Source organism: Scardinius erythrophthalmus (assembly GCF_964197995.2).
Source record: "Scardinius erythrophthalmus genome assembly, chromosome: 16".
Lineage (NCBI taxonomy): Eukaryota > Metazoa > Chordata > Actinopteri > Cypriniformes > Leuciscidae > Scardinius > Scardinius erythrophthalmus.
This window is the reverse complement of record NC_138236.1, coordinates 27,556,569-27,568,506: the sequence shown is the minus strand read 5'-3', so window position 1 is coordinate 27,568,506 and position 11,938 is coordinate 27,556,569.

Sequence of the window (11,938 nt, the reverse complement as noted above, 5' to 3'; positions counted from 1 at the left end):
ATACAATTTATAAAATATAACAATTCTTTTATGGCAGGTTTGGCTGTGTTTTGGTTTACTTAAGGCTGAGAATTGGTACTAAGAATAAAACCTATTCTGTCTCTTTTCAGGGCCAGTTGTGGGTTATTAAATGGATGAGGGTTTGGTTAAAAGCTGGTGTTGATGTGGTTCTGTGGAACGGAGCTGGGCCAGATAAAATTTGCTATGTGCGTAACAGCATTACAATAATCTATCCTTGATGTCATGAACGCATGAACTAATTGTTCGAATTTGTCTTTGAGAGCATATGACGTAATTTAGATATATTTTTAAGATGGAAGAATGCAGTTTTACAGAAACTAGAAACGTGACTTTCAAATGAAAGATTGGTATCAAAGAGTAAACCCAGGTTCCTAACTGACGAAAAAGACTTGACACAGCAGCCATCAAGTGTTAAACAGTATTCTAGGTTATTACGTGAGGAAGTTAGGATTTCTGTTTTTTTCACAATTTAGTAGTAGGAATTACTAGTCATTCACACAGTTGTTTACATCAGCTATGCATTCCGTTCATTTTGTGAATTGGTAAGTTTTGTCAGGGCGTGAAGAAAAATAGAGCTGATTATCATCTGCATAACAGTGTAAGACTGGAAAAACTGGAAGAACTGGAAGAACTGAGAGAGCTACTCTCTGAGAGAACAAAGGAAATTAATGTTTCAACTCATTCTTGTGAAGTTAGCATCACCATTTGAGACGCAAAGTCTCACCTCAGAATACATCTCTTCCCCCACTCCCCCTCTCATGCTGAGATCACATGAAAATCACCCAAAAATCCATATGGTTTAATGTGAATAATTATCATCGAGTATTATACATATTTAGTATCATTTGAAATGTCTTAGAACGACTGGTACAACGGTCTCATTCCCACATAAGTAAAACAAAAGTTAATAAGGTTTTTAAGAGTTTAGAAATAACTCAACTGGCACATAAAGGAAGGTGGTCTCTAGGCAAATGGTCTTCTACTCCCAAAAGGTGTCAACTCTGAATGTAAATTCCCATTGTTAGCAGATGTTTCCATGTGAAAGAAGTTTCTGTCTATATAATGAAATGCAACTAGAGGATCAGGGCGATTCTGTACCTCAGATCAGCCCATGATGTTGAAGGATCTCAAAGACTTCAGCATCATGAGCCGCGTTTCCACTGTCGGGCTAGGGCCGGGCCAGGGCTTTAAACGGGCCGTGCCGGGCTAATAGCCTCGGGCCAATAGCACCGGGCATGCGTTTCCACTGTCGGGCCAGAAGCTCCACAGCGCTTCACTAAAACACGCCCGTAACACGCCTCTCTGGGACAACGTCACACTAACCCATCATTTCACCAACAAATGGAAGTTTTATCAGAAAACTAATCAGAAATCACTGGAAACAGCGCTGAAAGCAAACACGATAAAAGCGGCCGTTTGCTGGCTTTTTTTTTTTGTTTGTTTGTTTAGCAGTTAACAGTTACTTCAATATTTAAAACCCAAGCATCGATGTTTTACCACAGGTTTACAATAAAAAGTGATACATTGATCATAATGAACTAATTTATGTAAATAAATTATGTAGGTCTATTTCACAAAAGAAAGACGACACACTTACTTTTTCAGTCGCGTCTGTTTCTTTATCTGGTAACTTAGTTAGGCTACAGGACATATTTACATCACATTTAGAAAAAATGATAATTTCTACAAATATATGCCATACGACCTGAGGAGCTTTAGCACTCTCTCGACTCCCATACAGATATTTTCAGTCAGAGAAACAGAGGAAGCTCCCGAAAAAAAAAAGTTACTTCATTTTTTGATAGTCCGGTTTAAAACCCCTTACCTGGCAGGGATCACTGGTGATCCCAGATTATTTTAGTTCAAAATATGTTTGAGCTTATATATCTCAATATTAATAACAGTCTGGTTAATTTTGAGTCTTGAACTATAAACTCTCAAGGGTTGGCTTTCTAAATGTATGTGTGTTATGTTTCTATTCAGAATTACTTATGAGCAGTAACCTTTTTATTTTGGGCATTTCATGTATGCAGCACTTGCCAAAATTGGGGGTGATGAGGAAGGGGTTAAAGAGACGAGACGTAAGCTACTGACAGATAAAATAAAAACATGATAGCCTTTATGATTGGTCTGATTTCTTCAAGCGTTCACTGTTTTTTTACTATGCGTATCTTCAAGCGTTTACTATGTTTACTATGGTAACGGCTAGCGCGCATAGTCTTTTGCATCACAAAGAGAAGGCATTCAAACATGAACGCGATTTAAATTATTTTATTTTTAAGTCTTAAATGCTGACAGAATCATCCGGCGCTACCGTCTCCCAACGGTAAACTCCTCCTCTGTTGGTAACCACTCCTCTAGCCCGAGCTGGCCTGCTTTGGCCCAAAGTATTCGACGGGCCAGAAATCCTGGCCGTTGGCCCCGAGTAAGCCCCGATCAAGCCCCGGAAGTGACAGTGGAAACGCGACTGGCCCTGGCACGCACTAGCACGGCCCGGCCCTGGCCCGACAGTGGAAACGCGGCTATGTATTTCCTAATGTCGGGTTTGCATCTCTTCTCTTTATTCCAGAGCATTTGATGATTTGTATTGATTATCTTTGAACTGATTATGAAATTGGCATGATATATTTACCAGACATAATAAATTGTGAACATTGATTTTATTCTAACGTACTCTGGCATTATTTTCAGTAAAGAGTTAAAAAGAATAGTCATACATTCGCTCACATTGAATGATGCACAGATATCATTAAAACCTTTTCATTTATGGAGTCAGATGAAATAACGAGAAAATACATATGAGAAAATGTATTTCATTTAATCAAAATACTTTGCCATGGGGAAAGACAGTAACACACAGAGACCTTCCCCGCTGACCGGATGCCTCCATTGGGCCGATTGAGTCGGCCTTACAACAGTGAAAACTAATGCCATGCTTCCTAATGATATCCCTCAAGGGTGGCATGTATAGAGTGAACAGCAACGGCCCTAATCGATAAGACTATAAAAGATAAGAGTGAACAATAAGACATCTCTTAATTTACTGCTACAAACTTTAAACCATGCTAATACAATTCCACCAATGGCAAAATAATTTTCGAGTCTTTTTAAAAGATGTTGTGGTCAATAGTATCAAATGCAGCACTAAGATCAAGTAACACTAATAGAGAGATACAACCACGATTGCGACTCTAATGAGAGCTTTCTCTACTATGGTACTATGGTCTCTACTAGGTACGGTTTAAATCCTGACTGGAAATCCTTGCAGATACCATTTCCATTTCTAAAAAGGAACATAGTTGTAAGGATACTGCCTTTTCAAGTATCTTTGACAGAAAAGGTAGATTTAAGATCGGCCTGTAATTGACTAATTCTGTAGGATCAAGTTGGGTTTTTTTAACAAGTGGTTTAATCATAGGCATCTTAAAGGTTTTTGGTACTTATCCTAATGACAAAGATGAATTGATGATAGTAAGAAGAGGATCTATGACCTCTGAAATCATCTCTTTCAATAGCTTTGTCGGTATAGGGTCTAACATACATGTTGTCGATTTAGATGATTTAACAAGTTTAGAAAATTCTTCCTCCTATAGCAATGAATGAACTGAATTTTTCCTCAAGGAGACTACAATTCACTGCCTGATGTAATACTGTAGTAGACGGTTGCATAGTTATAATTTTGCCTGAATGAATTGAATTTTTCCTCAAGGAGACTACAATGCACTGCCTGCATTGTACAATGAGGAGCGAAGATCGCATACTGGTGTGTAAGGGGTTAAAAGTTCAGAGATATAAAGAGGTGTCAGACCATGCAAGGCCTTATAAGTAAGCATTAGAATTTTAAAATCAACACGGAATCTGATAGGCAGCCAGTGTAATGATTCCAGTACAGGAGTAATGTGATCCCCTGTTCTGTTACCAGATAGAATTCGAGCGGCTGCATTCTGTACCAACTGTAGTTTGTTAAGAGTAGCTTTTGAGACCCCGGCCAGCAAGGCATTACGGTAATCAATTCTAGAGAATACAAAGATGTTAATTAGATTTCAGCCACAGGAAGTGACAACATGGGACGCAATTAGTGTTGTTTTAGTTTACAGATTGAAAAAAAAAAAAAAACACACTGAGCAACACTACAACAACCTACAGAACTAATTAGTATGATTAAATAAATCTACTACATAACAATCTGACCACAATTGTATTTCCTCATTCATTCAATGGGGTTTGCTCATTTCCAATCCGGTTCTGTGGGCTTTGACTTCTAATTAACGTATAAAGCTAAAGGAATTCATTACTCATTTTCCAAAGTTGTGAAGATCAACGTACCTACTGGTGAAGACATCTACAGGTAGAATAACTAAAAGAAGAATATCTTATGCAAAGTTTGTGATTTTGATTAAGGTTTCCATCATTTATTTAATTATTGTTTGTATTTTGATGTTTATTTAATCCATGTTATTTATTCAAGTTATTCGGTTCAAAAGTCTGGTACAACTACACTGTAAATAATAATAATAATTTCCTTAAATTTTTTTGCATGGGCTTTTTTTTATTTTACTTCTATAAGTTGAGAACTTACAATTAACTATTTGTTATTTGACCAACTAATTGTTAAGTAAAACATACTTGTTTGCAGAATAGAATCATTTGATTAAATGCATATATAATATTTTCCTCAGACATGGAGTGTAAGCAGATGTTTTTAGTGATTTGCGTGATAGGCTTTGCAGTGTCTTTCATTAAGGCTGAAAGCAAGCTATCAACAACTTTGACTGTAAGAATACCATTTACTTCTTTCCACAATTATTCGTTTCAAAAAAACTATTATTAAACAATAACAGACAAATAGGTCATTTTTTTATTATCAAGATGTGATTGTTATGAAAGCAATTTAGGCTGTTGATGTTGACATTTATTTCCTGATTTTTTTTCCCCCTTCTTATTCATAGTCCAATATCACCCGCAATGAGTGTGGAAAAACCAAACTGTGCTTGGACAACCCTAAAGGATGTGATCCTTCGGCTAGCTCCCAGTGTTTCTTCACCTCAGTTATCTTAACTAACACCAGCCTCACTGTTGAGCTCAGTGGTTACTCTACCGGATACATCGCTTTAGCAACTGGAGTGTCAGCTAATATCTCTCAGGTATACAAAGCATATTTTACAACACACACACTTCAATGCGTCTGTGGACCATACTACCTTAAAGAAAAGACAATAACTTGTTTTTACCAAAAGTCATAAAAAGCTGTGGTGCTCAAGAAACATTTGTTATTATTATCATTGTTAAAAACAGTTTAATTCTAAGGAATTAGATTAGGGTGTTGCTAATAATCCGCCTTCTCCGCTGTCATAAAAGTTTGTGAGCCCTTTTTTATTCCTCCTAGGTCTTCACATTGAGGTATTGAGATAATGGAATTTGAATTTAGCTTGTACAATCTCTCCCATGGACTCGGACTATTCGCATGTGGAGAGGCTCTGTGAACAGCAATAAGCAAGGACGCCCCAGTTGAAGAGCTGCTTGCGAGTTATCTCTCCCCTGGTGCTTCATCCTTTTTCAAGGCTCTTGCCTTGCCAATGAAGCGAGTGCATTTGGCTCTCAAGCGTGCTGAACGTGTTCACTATGATGAGCCACGGTGAGGGAGCTCCCCTCCCGCTTGACTTTTTTCTTATGAAATAGGTATGAAAGCCAGGTATTTGCACCTTGCAGTTAAGACCGCTTTGATCGAAGGGTCGCAAGAAGACAAGTAGAGGCAGATGTTATGATAAACTGTAAGTCTGCCTGCTTACCACCTTTCTGCTCATAGCATTTTTAGAGGTAAGAAAGACCCGTGGGGCCATGCATACCATGAATTCCACTCAGCAGTGCCATTTTGGTATGATGCAAGGCGTACGTACAGAGTTATGTAGAGCAGTATATATTCCCTCTACTTTGTTTACTGGTTGGGTCTTGAAGTAGGGATATCGCTCCCCTTTGGATGGGTGCTCTACTATAGTCCAGGTTCGACAATGCAAATGTGTAAAGAAGGTTTGCTTGATACGTTTGCCTGATGGGTGAATGAAGTCTTTTATGGATCCTGGAGAAGTAACTTTTCTCAAGTAGGGAATGAGCACTCTCCCCTAATTGCTCTAGGGGATTTAAATAGAGCCAAAGCTCCCCTGCAGTCTCTCTAGGGGTTGAGCTTTGATGGCAAAGGTGAGAGTCTATGACAATTATATCATGCCATTCTCGAATTTGCATCCCATTTGATGAAGTTGAGGGTTTCATTCTCCTGCTGGAAGTAGTGGTAATATTGAAGGTCGCATGTTGAAATGCTCCCTTTGGTAGGTTTGGGTTTTGTCTAGTTGCTGACATAGCTGAGACATTTTTTGGAATCTTAGGGAGCATAGGGAGTGGCGCCAATATTTTTTGACACTTTACGAGTCATTTTGGATGCACCCTTGGGGTTGACACACTCTGACTCCGGTGCATCTCATTGCAATGCCTAAGGCTTGCTTAGAAGAAAAATGCAGTCAGATTTAATTTATAGACATTGTTTGTGTATCTGTCACTGCCTGCTTAATTTGTGTTTAATCAAGCCTATAATGGACCTTATTTCAAGCAATCTGTGAGTAGTTCATTCCATATCTTGTGCAGTTTAATACACTATTGGTCAAAAATGTGGAATATTTATTTTTTATTTTATATATTTGAAGGAAGTCTCTTATGCTCGCCAAGGCTGTATTATTTGATAAAAATGCAGTATATAGAGTAAAACAGTAATATTGTAAAATAGAAAACAGTTATTTTAAATTGTAATAATGTTTTAATATATTTTAAATTGTAATTTATTCCTGTTATGGCAAAACTGAATTTTCAGCAGCCATTACTTCAATCTTTAGTATCACATGATATTTTTTATTGATGGTCAATCATTAATAATGGTTCTTATCAAAAATGTTTTGCTGCCTTTGTGGAAACTGTGATCCATTTTTCAATTAAATTGATCAAAAGTAACAGTAAAGACATTTCTAATGTTACAAAAGATTTCTACTTCAAATACATGCTGTCTTTTTTAACTTTATACTCATCATTGAATTTAAAAAAATGGATCACATTTATATTTTAAAATATATTAAACAGAAAACAGTTCATTTAAATTGTAATATTTAAAATATTACTGTTTTTAGTGTATTTTTGATAAAATAATGCAAATAATTCAGCCCACAAGGGCATGCCAATAGACTAAACAAGTAATACGCATGTGCATGCAGTCACCGTTTTCACAGATTCACGTTTTTGTCGATAAAGGATAAAGGTAGTTGCACTTTGAAACCCGTTTTCAAAAGTTTGTGTTTTAGGCACCCAAAATGCAGTTGTCGTGTAAATGAATGGAAACCCCATAAATAGTTTTCCATTTTAATTTGAAAATGGTGTTGTGTAAACGGCCCCTTAGTTGACCTAAGCATTTCTCAATATGCGTTCTTGTCTGTACTTGTGTTCTTGTGGACTTGTGAAATGTCATCAGTCGCTGCCCAAGTACCCAAAAGTACTAGCCAAGTACAGTTCAAAGTGTGTTCTTGAGCTGCCCCTTTTATCGAGGATGCATCAAGAGGTGTCTTGTGCGTACATGAGTCAGCCAGGTATCCCAGAATGCATCTTGCACACACCAGCATGCATTAATTAACGTAGGAGAAAACCCACGTAATTTAAAAATACTACTGTTCTTGTGCCACAAAATTTTCAGTCAGAGTATTCCACTGAATGTAGTTGTTTAAAGATCAAATCTGTGGTTTATTTATAAAGATAGCACCTATTTGAAAATTAGACCCTGATGTTTTTAGAGTTGTGAGATCCAGACAATCACCGGATACTTAGTGCTCATTAACCCCACCTGGAACATCCTTTCCTCGGCTAGTCCTCCTGACGTTTACCTATGGCTCTGATGTCTCTAGTCTATTTGTTAAACGAGATATAATTTGTCTTGTGTATCTAACTGGCGATATTTGATCTCATGATTCTATAATTTGTTCCCTAGCAAATTGTTTTGGATGAGGGCATAGTGAAGTTTCATAATTTTATATATTTAAGCTATTTAACTGTACCGTTGTAGCCTACTAGAGCCTCTGACTTTGTACGTTTGACTGAACTGTTTGCTTGTCTTTATTTCTGATTGCATAGCTTCTTATATCTTTTACTTATACTTTTATAATGGCTATTATTGATCATTAAAACTGACATTTAACAAAAAGAGACAGTTATATGACAGTTATGTCATATTTCATTTTATTACAGTGAAGATTTTTATCAGAGTACATGTGCACATATTGCTTTAACCACATACTATTATGTTTAATATTTTTTAAATGTAATTGAGAAGAGGCAGGGTTGTGTTTTATATTTCGTTTTGTTATAAATATACATGCAGCATTGAAGATAATCAATGTACACATTGCCTGAACCACATTTGTGTGGCTGATGGCTATTAATGTTCAAGGGTGTTTTTACACGTATAGATTTTTTGTTGTGTTCTGAAACAGGGTCTTAATTTGTTACAATGGAGCATTTTCTTGTTTATGCAAGTCACATGCGAGTACAACTGTCCTCTTATTGGTCAGAGTTTCCTCTGCATCATCCATCAAGATAATTGAAAAGTTCGCTACATGAGCTTATTGTGGCTTTATTTGTAACTGTCGAGGCACATGCAAACACTATACGAATGTAGACGTTATTCTCGCTGTTAAATTATATACTACATTTGTATTAATACTAAAGCAAATTCAAAAGCGCTCTCTCTGGATCTCCCAGCGCTGTCTAGAGGTTTACTGTGTCAAGACATACGCAAACACAAATGTTATAATGTAGCTAGAGCAGGTAATCAAGGCTTCATCGGGACAGCATTCTCGCACTGAGAAGCGCAATTACACAACATTTTAAAGGTACACAGTGTAGTTTTTTTATAGTTTATTTTAAAGTATTTTATTAGCTAAAGTCAATGTCTTTATTCATAAATATGTCCTCATTGGTACTCTGCCAATGGTCTGACCTATCCTCGTAAGAATTTATTATCTTTATTTACATGGGACGGGTAAGTCCATGGAGGCTTCCATGTCGTTCCGCCATCTTGAATAGCAGAGAGGGACAAAAAGCACTAGGCTACCTCAACGCCTTTCCACAACGCGTTTTCATTCAGAGCCAACATCACGTGACTGAAACTAGCTAGAAACGGACAAGGAGATCAATGAGAGGCGCTTGTCACTGCCCCCGCAAATTTGAAAGGCTGCACTGCACAGTGCTTCATAATGAAGGATCATACTTATGCCGAGCCACAGGAGAAGGAATCCTCTGCCCCAAAAAAGCAAAAAATTGAACGTAAAAGGAAACTTGACCGGCGATTTAAAAAAAATGAGGGTTAAAGGATTAGTTCACTTTAAAAAAAAAATTGCTGATAATTTACTCACCCTGATGTCATCCAAGATATCCATGTCTTTCTTTCTTCACTCGAAAAGAAATTAAGGTTTTTGAGGAAAACATTCCAGGATTTTTCCACACAGAGTGGATTTCAATGGCAACCAACTATACCAATGTTCAAAGAAGGTTTAAATGTCCGTCTCAATGCAGCTTCAAAGTCTCTACACGATCCCATAAGAGTCTTATCTCGTGAAACGATCGGTTATTATATATATATATACTCACCTAAAGGATTATTAGGAACACCTGTTCAATTTCTCATTAATGCAATTATCTAATCAACCAATCACGTGGCAGTTGCTTCAATGCATTTAGGGGTGTGGTCCTGGTCAAGACAATCTCCTGAACTCCAAACTGAATGTCAGAATGGGAAAGAAAGGTGATTTAAGCAATTTTGAGTGTGGCATGGTTGTTGGTGCCAGACGGGCCGGTCTGAGTATTTCGCAATCTGCTCAGTTACTGGGATTTTCACGCACAACCATTTCTAGGGTTTACAAAGAATGGTGTGAAAAGGGAAAAACATCCAGTGTGCGGCAGTCCTGTGGGCGAAAATGCCTTGTTGTGCTAGAGGTCAGAGGAGAATGGGCCGACTGATTCAAGCTGATAGAAGAGCAACTTTGACTGAAATAACCACTCGTTACAACCGAGGTATGCAGCAAAGCATTTGTGAAGCCACAACACGCACAACCTTGAAGTAGATGGGCTACAACAGCAGAAGACCCCACCGGGTACCACTCATCTCCACTACAAATAGGAAAAAGAGGCTACAATTTGCATGAGCTCACCAAAATTGGACAGTTGAAGACTGGAAAAATGTTGCCTGGTCTGATGAGTCTTGATTTCTGTTGAGACATTCAGATGGTAGAGTCAGAATTTGGCGTAAACAGAATGAGAACATGGATCCATCATGCCTTGTTACCACTGTGCAGGCTGCTGGTGGTGGTGTAATGGTGTGGGGGATGTTTTCTTGGCACCCTTTAGGCCCCTTAGTGCCAATTGGGCATCGTTTAAATGCCACGGCCTACCTGAGCATTGTTTCTGACCATGTCCATCCCTTTATGACCACCATGTACCCATCCTCTGATGGCTACTTCCAGCAGGATAATGCACCATGTCACAAAGCTCGAATCATTTCAAATTGGTTTCTTGAACATGACAATGAGTTCACTGTACTAAAATGGCCCCCACAGTCACCAGATCTCAACCCAATAGAGCATCTTTGGGATGTGGTGGAACGGGAGCTTTGTGCCCTGGATGTGCATCCCACAAATCTCCATCAACTGCAAGATGCTATCCTATCAATATGGGCCAACATTTCTAAAGAATGCTTTCAGCACGTTGTTGAATCAATGCCACGTAGAATTAAGGCAGTTCTGAAGGCGAAAGGGGGTCAAACACAGTATTAGTATAGTGTTCCTAATAATTCTTTAGGTGAGTGTATATATATATATATATATATATATATATATATATATATATACAGTATATATACCACAAATGCTCGTCGCATTGCATCATCACGTTGGAAAGGTCAGGCGTCACGTCATCTATCTAAGTTATTTATCTGTGTACTCCGATTCAAAAAGGTAGGGAAGGGCGAAAAATGTCATCTCATTTTCTCCTCCAACTTCAGAATCGTCCAACATCTTTGTTTTAATTTATTATTATTTATATATATATATATATATATATTTTTTTTAGTGAACTAATCCTTTAATGTCAGGATAGCTTTTTCCAGGTGGAAAGAGCTAATGAAGGAGAAAGACTTTGAAAGGGACGCTGAAGTTGCCTTATTTTTTCTCGACAGGTAAGTCAATGTTACGGTCTAAATTACAAGCTTTTTTTCATTGCTTGGTTGTGTACTTTATTATATAGGCAGCATAACAGTAGTTAAAAGCCAAACAGGCTCTTTGATGAATAGCAGCATAGGCTACGTTTGATGTAATAAGGGTTGCGTTTCATGCCTGAGATTTAAACTGTAACATTCGTTTGGTCGTTGTGTGTCAAGTTGCAGTTTGTTTGAAATAACGAACCTCATCACCCAAAAGAAAACTCGATGAAGTGCTATTGGAGGACATGTTGTCATAGCTTCTTGGTACATAACGCTACCGTATTGCAACATGCATTTGAAAAAGCGAGGCGCTAGAGAGCACTTTTCGTTTGAATGCAAAATACAATTTCACAGCTAGATGGGAGAAATTCCTACACAGTATACCTTTAAGATTAAGAGGTGCTCTAGGGGAGCGCGGGGCACAACCTAATGCAGGGTTAAATGTAACATGGACCTTTTACATTAGTCAGGGTCAGGCAGGTTGTTTTTCCGCTATTTTTCTCTCGCTGCCAGAAGACGATCTCCCCCAGATTTGGGGAAAGTTTTGATAAGATTTCGTGAAGATTCTGGACAAAGAGTGTTTTGACACCATGCAAGTACATTTTTTCATCATACGTTTTTTTCGGTTTCTGATTT